The 20,930-nt window shown below is 36.2% G+C and overlaps 1 protein-coding gene across 1 annotated transcript in view; it reads left to right on the forward strand.

Annotated features, from left to right (window-relative positions):
* Positions 1-20,930, forward strand: part of b3gat1b (beta-1,3-glucuronyltransferase 1 (glucuronosyltransferase P) b) — a 46,271-nt gene that overhangs the window by 8,507 nt on the left and 16,834 nt on the right. Inside the window, exon 2 of the mRNA XM_059352345.1 lies at positions 10,144-10,381. The gene's annotated coding sequence lies outside the window, so the exon portion shown is untranslated. The remainder of the gene's footprint in view (positions 1-10,143; positions 10,382-20,930) is intronic.

Genomic DNA, 20,930 nt, shown 5'->3' on the forward strand with positions numbered 1-20,930 from the left:
CTGTGACAACTTACACAGAATTGTTGTTTCTCGCTTTGATCATGAGAATAATTGGATTAAGCTAATTACATGCCCAGCAGAATATTACACTTGTGCTCAGCACTCATGTATACACTGTGATTTTTGATGGAACTGATTGTCATTTGCCTCCGGCTGCTGATTTGAATTCTATTACAAGAATGCATCAATTACGACACGGCCATATAAGCATCTTAACGTAATTATTACTGTGATTATGGTCATATTTTACGAAAAGATATTGTGATAAGACATGCATTTTGATGAATGCTGATTGCCTCAAGGAAAACAAGCACATAATTATTTACTCCATCAACAAAAATGCAAAATAGCATGAAAGTGGGAATATTAACTGAGGGAACAGCTTGATCAAATTATTCTCAAACACCAAGTACATGCAGTAATTAGATTATAGTGTGCCCGGAACACAAGCTAGTGAATGATAATGGCTGTAAACAGGAAGGTTTTTTGGATATATTGGTTCATTTTCAGTTTTTTTTAACAGCTATACAAGTTTAAAACAAGTGATTTAAGTTTGACATAAAGTTAAAAACTTTTTTAATTTATTGAATTAATCTCCGGTGCAGCAGTTTAAAGAGAATGTAATACAATGAGATTCTCACCTGAGAGCACAAATTGCAAAACAAAAACACAACAACCAAGTGCAAATTTATCTGTGATATAACTTTCATAATGATTTTTTTTTTTTACTAAGATGAGACTCCTCATGCATGAAGAGAGTCTGGGCAGTTTATTGTGACACTGTTTTTTCTCCTCATCTGCTTATTATAGATGTCAGTGAGCTGAATTTGATTTGCTTCCATGATTTTACTGGCCAGCACAACAGTTTCTCACAAAGCAGACTCCAATCTAAAGCACATTTCATTTAAATGACTGTATAAATCACCGGAACATATTATGTTTTATTGAGGCCGTATTTCAAGGCCACCACATTATGCATGGATAAGAGAAAATATAACTGTAATATGTAAAGGTGTTACACTGTCATCCTCCTACCAATACACACTATAATAATGTCAGTGGTGGACTATTTGAAGGGCAGGGGCAAAAAAATAAAAAGGGCACATTCTGCACCCCAACAGCCCTACCAGCATTGTAGAACCTGATAATGTAATAAATTCCCGATAATGTAATAAAAATCTGCCCTTTTGTCCATTGAAAATGTAATAAAACCTGATAATGTAATAACTTCCCGATAATGTAATAAAGTGCATTTCCCAATAATGTAATACACTTTTTACCAATAATGTAATAAAGTATAACACCAAACACCTTTAGATTTCAAGAAACTGTTGAATGCATTCGGTTGTCATGGATACCTCGTTTGTTGAAAAACGGATGAACGGGTCAAAAGTTAATAAACATTCAACTTTGACCTGTTGGTGGCGCTAGAGTTGATACACAGTATCACCACTTGAACCCAAGTAATGGGTGGTCTGCTGTTAAATTATTACAATATTGGGGAATTATTACATTATCAGGACTTGCCAAATGAAGGCTAACCTGATAATGTAATAACCTCCCATTAATGTCAAACTTTATTACATTATTGGTAAAAAAAAAAAAAGTGTATTACATTATTGGGAAACGCACTTTATTACATTATCGGGAAGTTATTACATTATCAGGTTTTATTACATTTTCAATGGACTCAAGTGCAGATTTTTATTACATTATCGGGGTTATTACATTATCTGGAATTTATTACATTATCAGGTTCTACAGGCATGCAAAAAGCTATGATGCATCATGTATGATGAAATAGTCCTCATCCTTGATTACAATTAGCATTAAGTTAAAAGGAGATCCACATCAAAGTTATTACTGACATGGTACTGACAATTAAAATCATCAAACCGAACCATCTAGGAGGGTCCGGGGGGAATGGTAAATGGACCTGCACTTATATAACGCTATTCTAGTCGCTTTGTGACCACTCAAAGCGCTTTACACTACAGACTGCACTCATTCACCCACACATTCATACTGGTGGCAGAGGCTACCCTAAACGGTGCCTCCATTGGGAATTCATTCTCACACCGATGAACACAACTCAGGAGCAATTTAGGGTTCAGTATCTTGCTCAAGGATACTTCGACATGTAGGCTGCCAAGATTGATGCATTTTACTCTAGTCTTAGAGTGGGTTGCCCACCGATCGGAAGGTTGGTGGTTCGATCCCCGACCATGGCAGCCTACATGTCGAAGTATCCTTGAGCAAGATACCATGACATGGTACCAATGGATTCCTAAGATCTTCTAGTTTCATATAACATCAATCATCAATCATTATTATTCTTATAAATTAAAAGTTCAATTCACAGGCAATAAAACGCACCACTGCTCAGATCAATACACTTGCGGTTTTTTTTCCCCTTTCAGAGGCTCTTTAGGACTTTAGGACTATAGAAAAGATACTGATGTTATATGAAACTAGAAGATCTTAGGAATCCATTGGTACCATGCCATGGTATCTTGCTCAAGGATACTTCGACATGTAGGCTGCCATGGTTGGGGATCGAACCACCAACCTTCCGATTGGTGGGCAACCCGCTCTACCAGCTGGACCACAGCCGCCCTGAATGCTCCCCCCCACCCCAGGATAAAATTTGTACATTTTTAAGTAAAATGCATCAATCTTGTGCACTTTGAGAGCTAAGTGAGAGCAAAAATCTCATGTAACATTTTTCACAGATCGCTGATATTTTATTGATATCCTATCCTACTGTGACATTTTTGTATCACTGCAAAAAACAACCCAGAATGCATCAAATTCACAAATTGTCAGTCAAACGTTAACTCTCACAGGGGAGGATGAGTCCATATTTGGAAACCTTCCCGTGTTTTAAAGCCGTTTGACCATTTTCTACATGAAATGAGGATGTAAAAGGAACAACAAGAAAGCACTGATGAGGGGATGATCTATGAGTTGATAACAATAATGTTGATAGCATTAATGTTGCATTGAGGAAAGTGAAGTCAAACAGACTCATTTAACTGATGTGGTGCAGCAGCAGCATGCTGGTTTCAGTCTGACTCTGATGATGCATGCATTTAATACACACACACACACACACACACACACACACACACACACACATTACATATTGATTGCATATAACAGCAGTCTATATCCAATCACCCAAGTCATGTCTATATAAAAATTACAGCTGAACTCATGTGATGAATCATAAATTTACACTAATTTGGCTTATAGATAAAATATGTGTAGAGAAAAGTCAAACCCTGTTTTAAAAGGTAACTGCCATAGCGAAGAGCCGAGAAGTTGATTCAAAAGAATGTCTCCAGTAGGAATGGAGTTATTAAAAAAGTATAGTGAGTGAGAGATTATTAATAATTTGATATGTGGGCGAATGCAATTACAGCTTTCTGCTGTGAGTGTTTGCAAGTACAGACGGTGTGAAGTCTAACATTTCAGAGAAAGTGTTAATGAGTGCTGCATAGCGCTGCACCAACAATGTATTTCACAGCTCCGACAGGGAAAATGTTCCCACTTACAGCACACTGTGCTTTTGCAATTAGGGTCTTATTGTGTATACAGTATCTTGGCTAGATTAAAAAGAATAACAACAACAACAACAACTCTCAAATCATTTACACTACAATCCACCATGGAACATCACTGGACATGTATTTCATAGCTCAAAGGAGTGAGAAAACATGTTCAAGGTGTTTCTGATCAGCCTGAAGTTGCTTTTGGGATAGTGGTAAAAAAACAACATGCGAAAGTTTAGAGATATTAAATAACACATTATTATTCATATTATTCATATTATTCATATAACATCAATCATCAATCATTATTATTCTTACAAATTAAAAGTTAAATTCACAGTCAATAAAATGCACCACTGCTCAGATCAATACACTTGCGTTTTTTTTTTCCCCTTTCAGAGGCTCAACTTTAGGACTATAGAAAAGATACTGATGTTATATGAAACTAGAAGATCTTAGGAATTCATTGGTACCATGCCATGGTATCTTTATGGAAAGGTTTTTTTAAATGGCCCTGTGACCTCTGACCTCAAGATATCTGAATGAAAATGGGCTCTAAGGGTAGGCACAAGTCTCGTCTTTACATACACGCCTGTTTTATGATGATCAAATTCAGTTTAAAGCGAAAACGACAGTTTTTCTCATGCATTAAATGTGTTATTTTTTCGCCTATTGTATTTGAATATTTCTGCGTTTGGTAGGGCTGGGCGATATATCGATTTAAATCGTCCTAATTGTTTTGGAATCTGAGTTGTTGCTTTTTTTGGACAAACTTTATTGTTCCTCTGTGATACTCTGACTTTTGTGCAGCGCCACCATTTGGTCATTATATTATTTATTTTGTTCAGTACTTAGTACAAAGCTGCTCATTCTGGCTCTCGGATTGGTTACACGGTACTTTAGTCGCCTGTATTCCCCGGTACCTTGACAGGAAAACCATGAAAACCATGGAAAATGTCTAGATATCTAGATAATTCTTACATGAATTATATGGCAGGTGCAATAAAAACCTTATAAAAATCTTTCTGGTTTATTCAAAAACAAGTTTATGATGTAAAAACATAAAAATATTTAACGTGATGCATGAAAGCAGCAAATATTCTCACATCACTATCTTAAATCTTTTCCTTTCTTTTCCCTTTGAATGCAAACTGGAAGTGACTGACACTGAGTTTTGTGTTTTCATCATCTCTAAGCCAGAATCATCAAAATTACAAGAAAAACAGGCTTGAAATATTTCACTCTATGTGTAATGAATCTATATAATATATGAGTTTCACTTTCTGCAATAACTGACAAAAAACATTGAACTTTTTCACAATATTCAAATTTTTTTAGTTGTACCTACACTGCAAAAAAAGAAAAGTTGAGTGAACTCAAAATTTCAAGGCAACAAATTTCGATAAAATTTTAAGTTTGACAATTAAACTAAATATTTTGAGATTTGTTTTTGAGTTTGCTCAACTCTGAATTCAGATTTTTGTCAACTCAACTGTAAATTGTACCAACTTATAATTTTACATTGTAATAACTTCTAATCCTTACTTCTGCTAACTTCTGCAATGTGCTGAAGTGGCACGATTGTAACGCCGCTATGAAATGTCAGCTAATATTGCGACCACAATTTTGAGTTAGCATTGATACGCTAATGGCTCCTCTTGTAGCTGTAACAAGCAGCGCCGCTAGCATCAGTTAGCCGCTAGCATCAGTTAGCCGCTAGCACAGTTAGCCGCTAGCTTTCACTAATGACCGAATTTCACCTCTTTTCACAACAAAGAAATAAGAGTTAGCAGAACTATTGTCCCTTGTTTTGAACCCCAACTTAAAGATATAAGTAACAACAACTCACAAACTTGTTTTTGAGCAAACAACTGGCTCCCTTTGTTGTGCTAACTTACATTATTGCCCTAAATGTCAATAATTTATATTTCCAAGTTTTACCAACTGAAATCACTGTTTTAGGCCAAAAAACGCAAGTTGGCTTTTTTTGCAGTGTAGATCTAAGAGAGTTGAAGAATGTTGACTCTTCTGAATGTGAAGAAAGCCCAAACTAACAAAGTGCAGATTCTCTAAGAAAACAACACAATATCCAGGTTCCAAAAACTACACCTTTTTTTTTCGGCATGTCGTATCATTCTATGTGAGAAATGACACTTGCGGAGATAGAGCTGTCGCTGTGAAAAGCCACTAATTATCACCCAGATGACTTTGAAAGCGCCCACCGCACTGAAAAATACAGCAGTTATGCTCCGCAGTGTTTCCATCACATACACATCCATATTGCCACAGCCAGCTTAAGACGCTATTAATTGAGTTTGAATTTTAATGATTTGTATTTTAATTGCACACCTACACTTCTTTCTGCATGTGACACCTTTGAAACTGCATCGTTAATCACCCATCTGTCAAACACTGAATGGCATTTCTCTGAGCCTCGGCACATAAACAGATGCAGACAGAATATTGATGGAGTGATGGAAGTGATTAAAGAGAGCACAAGGAGAACTATCAGTGAGTCGGTTTGAGTTTGAGTTTCTGGATAATCTCATGCAGAATTTACCCAGATCAACACATTTCTTGCAGTATTATCCCTGTGGTGTCATGTGAGGACAAGGCAGCAAAAAAAAAAAATGGTGTAGAAATGATTTCCGTCTGGTCGATAGCAGGTGTTGGATTTCTGCTGGGTACAAAGACAACAGGCAGAGAAGAAGTGTTGAGCTGAGAGCAGTTATTCTTTTACAATGGATTTGTTTACGTGAACACATTATTTTTAACAGCACCGCGGATCATAATGCAGCTCGTTCTCTCGGTCGTGAAAGGCTCTTTTTTTGGCACCATCTTATTTGGCTCCCTAATAACATATGCATGAATAAACAACATATTTCCTGAGGAAAATAAGGCTGAGTCCCACAATGAAAACCCCTCAGAGGTGACCAGGTGCACACATATCCAGATAATCATTTTAATATCTAAGAAATATTGAGGATGACTGATATGAATTACTGGGATAATGACAACACATTATGGTGCTTGTGCTCAAAGAAATAAAATGGGAAATTGAGGTTGGGACGGTTCACAGGAGTAGAGAGTAAACAGTGGAAGCACAGGTTGGAAATCTATCTATGAAAGCAAGAAGCGTGTGTGTGTGTGTGTGTGTGTGTTCTTGTACTTCCTACATAGTGAGGACCGGGACACATTTTTAACCAACAGAGTGAGGGCATTTTTGCAAAGTGAGGACATTTCGGCCGGTCCTCACTTCTTTAAAGGCTTTTTTGAGATTTCAGACTTTGTTTTAAGGGTTAAAGTTTACATCAGGTTTATGTTTAAAAAAAGATCATTAATTAACTAACTGAAACTGTATTTTGTGGTTACAAAACTAACTAAAACTAACGAAAAATGATCGTGAAAATGTCCTTCGTTTTCGTCTTTGTCAACCTTTTTCATACATAATGAAGATGGATGAGGCAAAGGAAATAAAAGAAACATTTACTGTGACCTCTTTTAATCTCCCAGCCGAAAAATAATGAAAAATTCAAAACTATTATAACCTTGCAAGGGAATTGACTATTCCAATGAGGGTCCTCACAAAGATAGAAGTACAAGAATGTGTGTGTGTGTGTGTGTGTGTGTGTGTGTGTGTGTGTGTGTGTGTGTGTGTGACCGTTCAGACTGACCTCAGATTTCGTATGTGGCTTGCGCATGGCACGAAGGTGTGCATCCTCGATTTTGAAATTTTTTTTATTCATTTTTCTAAATATCATTATTTACGTAGGACGAGTTGCAGCATTGCACTGTTTCTGATCGGACGCCTTTTAGTGGAGCTCCGCCCCATTGTGTGATAGGCCTACACCTGGTCAGTAACACAATTCACTCTGGATTTACACCCTGACTCATCTCATCTGTAAGTCTATTTAGTCTACCTATCTTTAGGAGTTTTAAAGTGGCTACAAGGTTCGATTTTCCAATAATATTCAAATAGTTTCCAGCGAATATCAATGTTCAATGTGTATGTGCTGGATGGTGTGGTACCTTATGAAAAGTAAGTGTTTTATGGAGTTGCAGACGTTGTTGTAGCACGATTAGCATGCTAAGCGGAGATTTAGCTTTATTCACTTCTTATGTTGCATTACTATGTAATTCAGGGATGACATTCATGTTGCTAAGCGTAATGCCCATAATCATTTGATATGAGATACTTACATGCAATATAGTATATCAGCTAATTTTGTTCATGTTAATGTACTTTTAGTGCAGCATACTGCGTAATGTGCTATCTCACCATTAGCATGCTAATCAGAGATTTAAGCCCTTTCTTCCTCATCAGTTGAATGGGGTTCAACTCCCTGCAGTGTCTTGCTAAAAGCCACAATATATGAAACACAATAGTTATCAATCAATCTACATATTCCACAACACACCTAATAACCCTTACTCACATTATTCACATCCATCTGTTTGTGCTGCATCTTATTCCCTCCTATATCTGTGTCTGTATATATGTCTAACCATGTTGAATGATTAAGCTTCTTTTTCTTAAAATAACTATTTCTGTGTCTCTTTATATCTCAATATACATCCATATATTACCCAATATACACTTTGTATATAAACACTACGCAAGAGTATTACACTTCATTGGCACCCTTCAGTCGGTTTGAGATACAAAATTATGGAATATTCAACATTTTTAACATTACACATACAGTACCATCCCGAAAAAGTTCACAGTATTTCTATAATATTAAACTGTTCATATGAAATTTCTATTTCTAAAAAAGACACAAAAAATATTAAAAAGACACACAATTATTAAAAAAGAGACAGAATTATTTAAAAAAGACACAAAATTACCCAAAAAAGTAATTAAAGGGACCTTCCACACACAACACGGTAAAGTGCCATTCACATAAAACTCACATTAAACTTTCATATCAACAAAATATCGTCACGAGGGCCTCAATTGGCCCGCGGGCCGTGAGTTTGAGACCCATGATCTAGACTCTATCTGCACTCTACTGATGGCACTTTTTTAGCTGGTGATAATATTGGAATTTATTCAGATATAACTGCCAACAATGGTTGTTTTGCAGCTGGTTTGTTCACATTTCTTTTCATCAAGTGGGAGATATCATCACCGTCATCTCGTCAGAAATCCCCAATAGTCAGATTGTGATTGTGGCATTACATGACTGATGATTTTCCTGCAAGTCATGTCTGACGTGGAAAACATTTATTTGATATTTGATCATTCTGCCTTCATGCTGGTGAGCAAATTGCCTCTAATTCAGTCTGTGATTTCAACTGACCTTATCATTCATAAGCAGTCACTCTCTGCAGCATCATTTACAGCCATTGCACTTTGTCACATGCGTAAATAATACCATCTTCTTTAATTGCTGATGAGAGTGTACTGCCTTTTTTAGATTGCACTGTAAAAAATGATGTTGCTTTTACAGAAAAAAAATGGCAGCTGTGGTTACCAGAATAATTCTGCAAAAAATACAGTACAAATGTAAACAACTTTACAGAACAACTTGTACATTTTACTGGTATTCAGTGTACAATAAATAATAACTGAATGTTAATTTACTGGTATTCAATGCACAATAAGCTAAATCTGCATGTAAATGCATGTAAAAATGTTTTTTTTTTCTTAAATTACTACAGTTTTAGGATGTAAAATTTACAAGTTGTTCTGACATATATGGGTCAATGACGTAATCTAACCCAGTGTCAGTTGGTGTAACCAGTAATTTTTTCCCCATAAAAATCTGATTATATACAGGAAAATAAATGTGAACTAAAATGAGAAAAAAAAATACAACCCATGTTTACATTGCAACACTATGGTACATAACAAATTTTACATAATTTGTCAAAACTTTAGAAAAAATTGTATTTAGAATATGTTCTGCTCAATACTGACAAAAATGTGTAAATGTAGAAATGATTAAAACATTTAATTTGATGGGTTTTTTTTAAATGAAGTAGTTATATGTATAAGTCCACTTAAATACACTGAAGGTGGATAAAGTATTTAATATTTATAATTTTTTGTGGTTACACCATTTGACATCTTGCCAATCCTTATTTGTCACTGACCCATGTATGTATTTTTTACAGAAATATTCTGGTAACCACAGCTGCCAGTTTTTTTTCTGTAAAAACAACGGAACATTTCTACAGTTTTTTTTTACCCCTTCCCTTTATTATAATTTTCAAACACAGTAGTCCATTCAGAATGCACTCCTTTTCATATGGCTGTCAGGAAATGAAAGCAAAATGAATAGAAATGGCCTTACTGTCTGACTGGTGGACCATGTGACTATAGCTGTTTATGCCTCAGATAAACAACACCCACGTTATGCATGGCTCTCTCAATTTTTCAAATCCCGCTTCATCCGCAAGTGAGAATTCCATTTGTGCGTCTGTGACATTTTTCATGTGATTTATTCTATTGTCCCGAGTCCTCCGGCCATGGCTGCCCCTCCACCCCGTCCCCTTGCCATCAGCTTTGACAATCCCGGCCTTTGTTTTTGCAATGAGAAGCAGCATTCTTCCAGAGGGATGACCTCCTCTGTCTCTACAGGGGCTGGCACTGAGGACGCGACCCTACCCGAGGATTGGATAGCACCCACCGGATCTGCTAGTTGTCACCCCAACTCTGGTGCTCGTATGTGCACCAAACACGCTTTCCTTCCCTGGGAAGAGAACTTGATGGATCCGTCTGTTCATCACAGCTGACACATCAGGGCCCAGCACTGTTATCAGCACCTGAATCATTAACAGGATTACACGCTGACCAAAGAGGATCATCACTCATTTCTGTGAGTATATATCTCTTAACACTTCTTATTTTATTGTTGAATTAAAATTGTAGTTAAACCTCTGAAGTCCAGGAGATTTTGGTACAAATTTGTCAACTTCCTATGGATTCGTTTCTGTCTCTGATTAGCATCTTTCAGTCTGTCCTTACATCACATGCATGGTTCCTTTTCCTCCACACAAACTTGGCTATCAGTCAGATTTTTCATTTTCTGCCAGGAACCCAAAATACAAACAAAAGACACAGGTGTCTATGGAAATGTACCTTCTTTTTTTTTTTTTTTTTTACCATTTATACACACAAAAGCAGACAAAATAAAAAATAATGAAACTACAAAACAGTCTTTTTGCACGTAAATTAAAAATAGTAATAGTTTTCATTGTAGAAAGAAAATTCACATTTTAAAAATGTCTAGAAACATAAATGTCACACTGTGAAAGCTCCTATGATTGAACTTTCAACTGGCTTTCTAAGCTTGTCTACATATCATATATAAATAAAGTTATTACCGTAAATTAAACATGTGTAATTTCAATAAATAGATGGACTCCAGAGGGTTAACGCTGTCACCATATTTCATCTAATTTTTGTTTAAACTCTGGTTGCAATTTCGTCTAAGTGATCTTTGTATATGTCAGTCTTGTCTGTTTTTCATTTTATTGCATTGTCTGTATTGTATTGTCTTGTTTCCTTTCATTGTATTGTGCTGAGTTGTGTTATGTCTTGATGGTTTGTGTGTAGGACCCCCTTGTAAACGAGTTGTGACAACTCAAGGGGCTTATCCTACGAAAATAAACGTATATATATTATATATTATATATTAGGGCCGGGACTCGATTAAAAAAATAATCTAATTAATTTGAGGCTTTGTAATTAATTAATCGCATTTTAATCGCATATAAATATTTGACCTGAGAACAGTGAGAAGTAATTTTTTTCCACATGGATTTTTAGTATACCATTGAATAATGACTGAATACATAAGCGTAAACAACAAAAATATTGTTTATTTTTGTTCAAGTCCAACAGATCAGTGCAATTTTTGCCATTAAGTGTAGCAATAGCATATTTAGAGATATAGTACATTTCATAAATTCAGGTAGCCTATAGGTAGGTAGACCTTCTGTAAACTAGAATACTTTGGTTTTTTAAGCAAAACACAATTCACGCTAGCTACCACACTAGCCGCTAGCTGCTATATGTTTAGCATTGAGGTGATACGTGAATTCCTTGTTGCATAGCAACACAACCATGCTCTTATGGACGCTTCCATCCGTTGGTTTTTAGTAACTAAATGTCCCATCATCCACGGGGCCAACCAAAGGTCTCATCAGCTTCTTCCTTCATGTTCACTGTGGTTTGTTGTTGTCTCAACTCATCAACGCTAGTTGGTGCTCCAGTATAATCGGTCCTCCTGAAACTCATCCAGTGAGAAACATTCCGCGGTGCAAAAATAATCGTGATTAAAATGCGTCAATTTTTCTAACACGTTCATTTTTGTGTAATTAATTAATCTTAATTAACGCGTTAAAGTCCCGGCCCTAATATATATATATATATATATATATATACAAAAAAACTCTTCCTTTCAGCCATAAAAGCACAACAAAATACAAACGTTGAGCAGCACCAGAAGGAGAGAAGCTGAGACGAAAGGTACTGAAGTGAAGAAACTATTTCAGAGAGACTCATCCCTAAAATCCCACAGCACCTGAATATTAGAATTCCAAACCAGCCATACACCAAGGCACCAGCTCAACTTTTACATCTTGGAGCAGTTGAAAGGGAAAGTGCAAACATCAGAACACCAAACACTAGAAACAGTGAGGCATCAGATTACATGCAGCTGTCTGCCATATACACACATATGCACGGGTCACCATTAGGATTTAAAGGCTTAATAACAGTTGGCTGGACTCAGATTGAAGTAATGAGGATTTAATGACAGATTATCACATTCTTGATAATCCCCTTCTGCTGTGAATTTATTTGCATGTAAATATATTTCTATCACTGACGATAATAATGAAAAAATGGAATGAATTGCCGCTGCACATCAGACAGACGTCCTCACTGTCTCATTTTAAGTCTCTTCTTAAAACCCACCTCTTCTCGTTGGCTTTTAACACCATGTATAGAGTTGATTTTATTATTTATTTATTTTTTTTGTATACATGCATATTTTATTTTGTGCATGCAGTACATTTTACATTTTTATCCTACTTTTAATTTATTGTATCTTATTGCATTTTACTGTTCTATTGCTTACTACATCTCTTTGTATTGTGTTATCTATTTATTGTTTGTGCAGCACTTTGGAAACCTTTGTGTTTGCATATATATATATATATATATATATATATGTGTGTGGATTGGATTGGAATAATATGAAAAAAAGTATGGACATTTTTTTTTTTTTTTACTCTCTCTGCCACCTGCCTGGAGGACTGCAGGATGTGCATGTAACTGCTCTGCTGTAATGAGGGTTTGCCCTGGTTACAGTTTGCAGTGTCAAAGCTGATAGGTCGGAGGTCAAACATGCAGAAAACCAGAAATGTTCACTCAGTAGAGTTCACATCTCCACCAGGTATTGAGAATCTCCTGCATAGCATACCTCTGATCGATCCAAAGCCCATTCAGAAAACAAGCATTCTGAAAGTTGTTTGCTTGTCGTCTTGCAGACGGACCTGACAAGGCATACATTTTTTTAACTTTTTACACATTGGCTTAATGTTATAGTCATTTCTGCATCCTTTTGACACAGTTACTGCATTTAAATGATGGCAAAATCAGTTTATGTTGGGTACATACTGCTGTAACATCATTGTAAAAGCCGGACACAGTTCATGCAGAAGCAGAAGGCAATGAAGTTCACTGAGCTGTGTGCACCAACAGATGATTATTATTATTTTGGATATTGCTACCTAAACATCAGAAGACTTTGAAAAGATTTGGAAAAGACTCCTGGAAAACTATCGTGTCACACCTGCTCACATCTAAAGACAAGTGTTTAGAGTTTTTAGTCTCACACTGAGATTTTAGACAGACTGTGAATCTTGCAGGGAAACTATTTACAAGACTACAACTAGATTCTTTTAGCATTTTTTTCCGACCATGCAATTTTTTTTCCATCATGCTCTTAGTAAAAAAGGAGAAGCAGCTTTTGGCTCCATGTGCTCTAGTGTGTGCAGTGGTTTGTGTTGAAAAAAAAAACACAAAAGAGGAGAAGACGCCACAAAAAGCCCCTCACAAAGCTGAAAAAGGGTTTCTGTTTTTCTGACATGAAAAGTTGACTATTTTACAGTAAAAATAGATATAAGGAAGAATAAAGGAAAGGAACATTAAGAAATGAATTCATGATAAACATTTATGTCCTATTTAATTATAATTTGTTTAATTGAATAATTATATTCATCAGCTCTATCAACTTTCATTTAGTTAATCAGACATTAATCATTGATTATTTATTACTTATTTATGTATACATTTATTTATACATTTTAACTGGGTCTCCTTACTGTTCTCTTTACTAAGACTACTAAATATATGACATCACTATATTTTTATTGAGGCATTATTGTGATGTTCCTTTTTCCTGGTGAAGTGGTTTTACTGGCCGGTCTGAACCGGGGACCTTTCCCCCGCTCATCTATTGGTTGGTGATTGTGTTACGTCACTGAGACTTGAGATAATATCAAACACGTTTGATATGATCCAAACCAAGACTAGGAAAAGACTGATATGAAACAGAGCAGATTACTACCTTAAACTGAACCATGGAGATGACGGAGCACCGTGACTCCAGTAAAACTCCTAGATTTACTAAAGACTTTCAGTTTTTAGTCTGGGACTGTGTAAACCTTTTGGTATAAGCCCAGCAGCATATGATGGCGTTTAGTTTTCCAACAAATCTGGGACGTCCACAACAGGCACAAAGCAGCAATGGTGGTTATTTTGTTGATGACAGAATGTAATGGCGCCGTTGTTTATACTGGCACATCTCACACGAGTAATATGAGTAAACACAAATGTGATCCTGCATTCAAACTCGTTCTTTCACTTTGGCTTTCATTTCATTCAAACCAAATGAAAGCCAAGAGGTTTCACAGGACGCCAAGGGAAAGCTTGTTTTTAGCAAAGCCAACTGCCAGAAATGCCTTTTATTTAACTGAAGATGTTGTGGCTCAACTACAACCTAAAAACAAGTTTTCTTTTCTTAACACAGTCTGTTGACCTGATATTAGACTTGTTGGTCCAGTAGTATGAGAGATTAGCTGCGGACTTATAATAATAATGATGATAATAATAGTAATAATAATAATAATAATAATAACTTTATTTGTATGCTGTCCTGAAACAACCTGACTGTGTGAAAACAATTATCCCTTTGGGGACATTAAAGAACCTAACTAACTAATTAACTAACTAACTATTTATATAGCACCTTTTAAAAACAGCAGCTTACAAAGTGCTTGGACAGAGAGCAGTTAATCACAAGGAGAATGTTGCCATAAGGCTAAAAACAATTCTTACATTAAAAGAAAAACAATAAGAGACATAGCAGGAACAATCACAAGAGACGAGATTCAGCACAACTCAGGTAACGCGTGGATATAAGGTTTTTGAATGTGCGATAAAGTATATGGGAGTTATTAGCCAAAATGCACTTTCCTTTATTATAGTGCCACCTAGAGGTGGAAATTCAGGATGACAATAGATTATAAAAAATCTTCGCCATGTGTGACTTATATTTAAAGAATTCGTATTCCGTAGAGAAAAATAATAGCACACCGATCACGATCAAACCGCATGTTTTGATATATAATTTGACTCGTATCGGGACGAAATTGCGCCCGGAAGAGGAAGAAAAAGCCCACAGTATAACAATAGTGCTCGGTGCGATTGCCCCGTGGCCCTAATAAATACTCATTAGAAAAATAATAGGGACCTCGCAGGTCGTTGCCTGCTCGGGCCCTAACTAACTGAATTTGAAAACAAAAATTCACAACAAAATTAGAACTAAAACTAATGAAAAATCCCAAACTATTATAAACTTGCCTCTCATCAGCCTGCCTTCAGGTTTTCCCAGCAGCTCCTGCTATTTGACTGTCATTAACTCAGACAACATTTGTATAGATTCCCAGCTGAGACGGGATTTAAAAGATGCATCTCCTAGAAGTTTGATAGCAAGAGAGACCTATTTATAGTTTTCATGAGCTGTGCCATACATTTTTAACACACTGTAACTTTCGATCTTTTTAAGTGCTGAGTGAGGCTGAAACCAGCTCCACTCACCCTCCTCACACTCCGGCACTTTGATCCTGTCGAGGTCTGTCATTAGTGAGCACTGTGGAGACTGTGTTAGGTTTGAGACGGAGACCTGAGTCATAAGTTACCTAATAAATGGTTATTTATGGCTGGTATGAAGCCACTAAAAAGCCACAACAACAGAATGACAGCCTTTGTATCAGAGAAAGCAGCTCTGGAGAGCACAATGACAGCTTTGTAGACTTTGTACCGATACAAGTTGACTTTGTTAAGTTAAGTAGTTAACTCTATGGACTCTTGGGCTATTTTGTCCATTTTTCTTTTTTTTTCATTTTGCATCTTTTTTGGTCATTTAGTGTATTTTTGGTAATTTTGTGTCTGTTGTGTCTTTTTTTAGTTATTTTGTGGGGGGTTTTTGGGTCATTTTGTGTCTTTTTTTGTTCACTTTGTGTCTTTTTTTTAGTAATTTTGCATCTTTTTGTCTTCTGTGGGGTTTTTTGGTTAAGTTTGTCTGCTCATTTTGTGTCTTTTTTAGTCATTTTGTGTTTGTTTTTTTGGTCATTGTGTGTCTTTTTGTGTCTTTTTTGATCATTTTGTGTCTTTTTTTGGTCATTTTGTGTCTGTTGCTGTGTCTTTTTTAGTTATTTTGTGTCTTTTTTGTCATTTTGTGTCTTTTTTTTTAGTCATTTTGCATCTTTTTGTCTTCTGTGGGGTTTTTGGTTATTCTGTCTTCTCATTTTGTGTCTTTTTTGATCATTTTGTGTCTTTTTTTGGTCATTTTGTGTCTTTTTTGGTCATTTTTTGTCTTTTTCAGTCCTTTAGTCCAACATAAAATGTGATTTTGAATCTTTTTTTTATTTCCAAAACACTATCATGCTCAATAAAGAATTTGAAATGTTGCAAATGTGAACAAAGGTTGCAAATATAACATATAAGAGGGTTCCATCCAGTTCTATCATTTTATACTAAATATATTTGAGCTTGTCTCCAGTTTTACTTGGTATATCATCATCAAACTGAAACTGGCCTCATGGAGTTTACAGCCAGAACTTTAGAGGTAAATTTACAGTAGGGCTCCACGCTGCTTTGTTTTCTAGTCTGGATGGAGTCAACAAGTCTGGATTTGGTGCTTTTGGTCACTCCAGAGGGTTAACACCAAGTAAAAAGGGTCAGTTCAAGGAATTATTCCTCCTTCCAGACTTAAAGGTTGTTGCTTGGTGTTTTTACAGGCTTCATGGTTCAATGCTTGCACAAAGTAAAATTCCCTGCAGAAGAAAACAATGCTTAATTATGCAGATGCATCAAGATTGTTTCATTAATGATCAAATGTAAGATACAAATGTGAAAATCTCATGTAGGCGGGTGCATATATGAAAGAAAACACACAAAAAAAATTCTAACAAAAGGTTTCTCTGCTGATTTTTGTAGCATTAGATGTCCTTAATAACATACTAAACGTTTCCCTAAATCTGACCACTAGAAAGGTGTAATTTTCAAGATGGGCAGGAAGCCTCCAACACTCGGCAAAGCCATATGAGACAGGAGAAATATGTAATTACTGAAGGGAAGTTGTAAAGTGTCTGTTGTCCAAGGTGCTCATGCAGGAAGGCTCACTGGAACTGCACAGATCTTTGTGGTTGTAAATGTAATAAATAAAACAAATAAGTTCAGTTAAATGTATGCATGTTATTCATTTTTCAGAATATATGCACCGTATATGACCTATATTAATGAGTTGGAAATTATGTAAATACATGGCGAAAATGAACATATCTATTTGATCAAATAATCATCTAGTGATATTCTCAATAGCTTTAAATGATTCTTTGACCCAGAAAATGTATATTTTTACACCAAGATTGACCTTCTAAGGGGCTTGGAAGAAATATTGGTTCTCATAGATTGTATATGCCTTCAAATGCAGAGTAACACTTCACAAACAGAATTTTCAGTTTTACAAATGTCTCTCTTTTTTTTTTACAAATGGAAAATTGGGTATTTACAAATACACAATGTATTTGTATATAATGACAAATACACAAGTATTTGTAAAAACCAAAATACAAGTTACAAATTAGAAATTTGTATTTGTGGATAGCAAAACACGTGTGCAAATGCTATTTGTAGATCATTTTAAAGACCATTATTTTGAAAATGGGGCATTTCTTGGAGTCAAAATGTGTTTTTTAAGTACATCTGATACTACTGTAAACCACTAAGAAACCCTTTGTTAGAATATTTTAAGGCTTAAACCATATTTGCACCTGACTAATGGTGAAGTTGCAGTATATTGGCTTATCTACCCCCTGCAGAAGTCATTAACAGGTGTGTAAAACCACCTGTGTGTGTGTGTGTGTGAGCTTCAGTGAAGTCTAAAAATCAGTCAACACCAGTTCTTACTTTTGTAATTCATCATCAAGCAAACCAAAACGGGCATTCACTTTATTCACTCTGAAGGCTGAAAGTGCTGCAAAAATAGGGTCCATTACTGGTACATCTATTAACAATAAGTGCATTCAACATTTCAGGCTCGTTTACTGAGGAAAGAAAGCTCGCTGAGTACTTTTCCATTGCCAAAAATGACAGTAAAGGGACTTGAATTGGACTGAATTCAGGATTCTGGATTCATCAAGTCTGTCTTCTTTTTGCCAAGATGCATGCTGAACAATTAAGATTAACAATTAAGATTATCTTAGCTTTGCTTAATATCTGATTATATCATATTCTGGAGAATGTCCAATAATTGTTTCCTGCCAACTTTGTGCTAGTTGTGTGGGGAAAATTCCTCAAATGTTTGGATGTCTTGAATAGGCGGCAACCTCCGGGTCTGAGCAGTGAGGCAAACCAGGAAGTGCCTTAGTGCTGACGGTGGCTGCAAAAACAATTCTGTCCATTCATTTCAATACAAAATGAGAAAACTTCTCACTTGATTTATTACCTCAGAATTTTTTTAGGACAACACTATTGTTTAAATCACTTGTTAAAAATCTTCTTCAAGACAATTTGATGTCAATAGTTCTAATAATGGCCCCATTTAGAAGAAAATAGAAGATAAAGAATCGTATGATTTGGGGCGTGGCTACCTTTGATTGACAGGTCACTGACAAGGCGAGCCGTCATCAGGAGAGAAGCAGAGCAATGCGTATCCACGGCAACTTAGTAGTTGTTAATAAAGTTAATACAGTTGTATAAAACGTTATATAGAATAGAAAAAAGGACGTTTAGCGGTTTGGTCTCATAACGTTAACCGTTTCACTGTATTTTCACTTAATGACAGTTTATTTGAACATTTTTGTTCGTTTTTTTGTCAGTGGTTATTTTTTGATTTGCTTCAAACCTTTTGTATTCCTATATATACTGTTTAAAATGCATTTGAGCATGAAATATGTTAAGTAGCTGCACTGTAAACATATTTAAAATGCAGTTTATCATATCTGATTAAGTGCACGGTCCTATATGTGGCCCTGTGGTAGTGTTGATGAAAAATTGTGGCCCCTGCAGCATTTAAGTTGCCCATCCCTGGTCTACACCATCACATTTTAGCATAAATAGGTTTTTCTGCCTCTCAATTATGCAACACGGCTCCTATAATTAGCCAATATTCACCAAATTACCTTTCTAATATATTTGGATGAGCTCAAAAAGGTAGTTTAATTTATTTATTTCATTCACTGGTTGCCAAGTTCTTGCACGACCTATTTATCAAAAGTTGTCAGAAGTGAACGCAGCTAGCTGTGATCACATTTTGCCTAGAGCTCACCCTTGTACTGTATTGTATTAATAGTCCCTGTATGTAGGTGTTGCCAAACAATGTGCAGGATTGTTTATCACTGTGTATTTTGATGCAGATGCAGTGAGAAAAATTCAACTCACTGACACATTTAGATTGCTGTTTTATCAGAATCTGTGAATATGAACACGGGAGTAAATCATTCCTATCTGTGAAGGTTGCATGACACAATTCACTTTAAAACGGGGATGTGAAATGATGAGGAGGTGGTGAACAAGTCACCGCTTTTAGAAATGATATGCAAAGATAATGAGCTTGTCCAACGCAATGACATGCTGTTCATACATGACCCTATTAAGCCTATCCCGATGTGTTAATTAGCTAGCCCAACCTTTGATCTCAGACTGGGGTTGATCCTTTTTAATCAAGGATTAATTATGTCTAAAGACTTGTGATTAACCAGCAGAGGATCCGTCTCGTGAAGAGACTCCCGAAGAGAAGGGAAACAAATGTAAACATGTTTTTTAGTGCTGCAACTTGAAGGCTGCAGGGCTTCTCGATTGCAGAAAAACAGCTGACCATCGCCTAGCATGAACATGCACACACATGTACATTGTGTGATATGTCGACTATCAGCATTTTCTGTTTCCAACCTTCAGAACAACACAAATGCCTGTGAGACTAGAACAAATATCAGCTGTATTCTGCCTGAAACACACTGCAACATGAATGACCTTTGGTAATGAATCATAACAAAAGCACACAAACAAACTTGTTTATGCTACTGCGTTGAATATAAAACATTTGCCCCACATATTCTGGAAGTCTGGAGGGAACCAATCATCATTGTTCACACTATTACCTTAATATCAGCCAGGTCACCTCAACAGATTTTAACACAGACAGCTTCACTGAGATACATCCCAAAGCCAGGAAAAATCAAGATGAGATCTCATTTTGATCACACTGACGTCTCCTAGACAAAACAGTACTCCAAAGCTACATTTTGGTGATGGGAAAACCCTTTTAAGAGGAAAGGAACGTTGACCTCTGACCTCAAGATATCTGAGTGAATATGTGTTTCAATCATAGACTGTATATAAATAATGGATGTAGTCACCGTGAAGTCACCTGTTGGTTTGTGGCCCATTTGAAGCATCGAGTTCAGCGTTACAATGGTCGCCATCTTGTTTCCGATACGTGGAGCAGACCATATCTGGACTGTGGAGGAGGAGAGGGATCTGATCACTGACTACAGCCTCTCTACACCTCAACCTGACTGAGAGAAGCTGCTGCTAATTCATGTTAGCTTTAACTGGGATGTTCATTTTCGCTAGCAACAAACAAAAACAAAATGTTCGTTACTGACCTCAGAAAAATGAACAGCAACTCCTTGGAGTGTCTGTTAGTCCAACCAAACGCTGAACAAGACATTTTTACTGAACAAAACGTTCAAATAAGTGAAAATACAGTGAAAGGGTCAAAGTTATGAGACCAAACCGGTAAATGTCCTTTTTTATATCTATGGCCCCGTTGACACGAGGATGCTTGC

Source organism: Centropristis striata, chromosome 15 (assembly GCF_030273125.1).
Source record: "Centropristis striata isolate RG_2023a ecotype Rhode Island chromosome 15, C.striata_1.0, whole genome shotgun sequence".
NCBI classification, from domain to species: Eukaryota; Metazoa; Chordata; class Actinopteri; order Perciformes; family Serranidae; genus Centropristis; species Centropristis striata.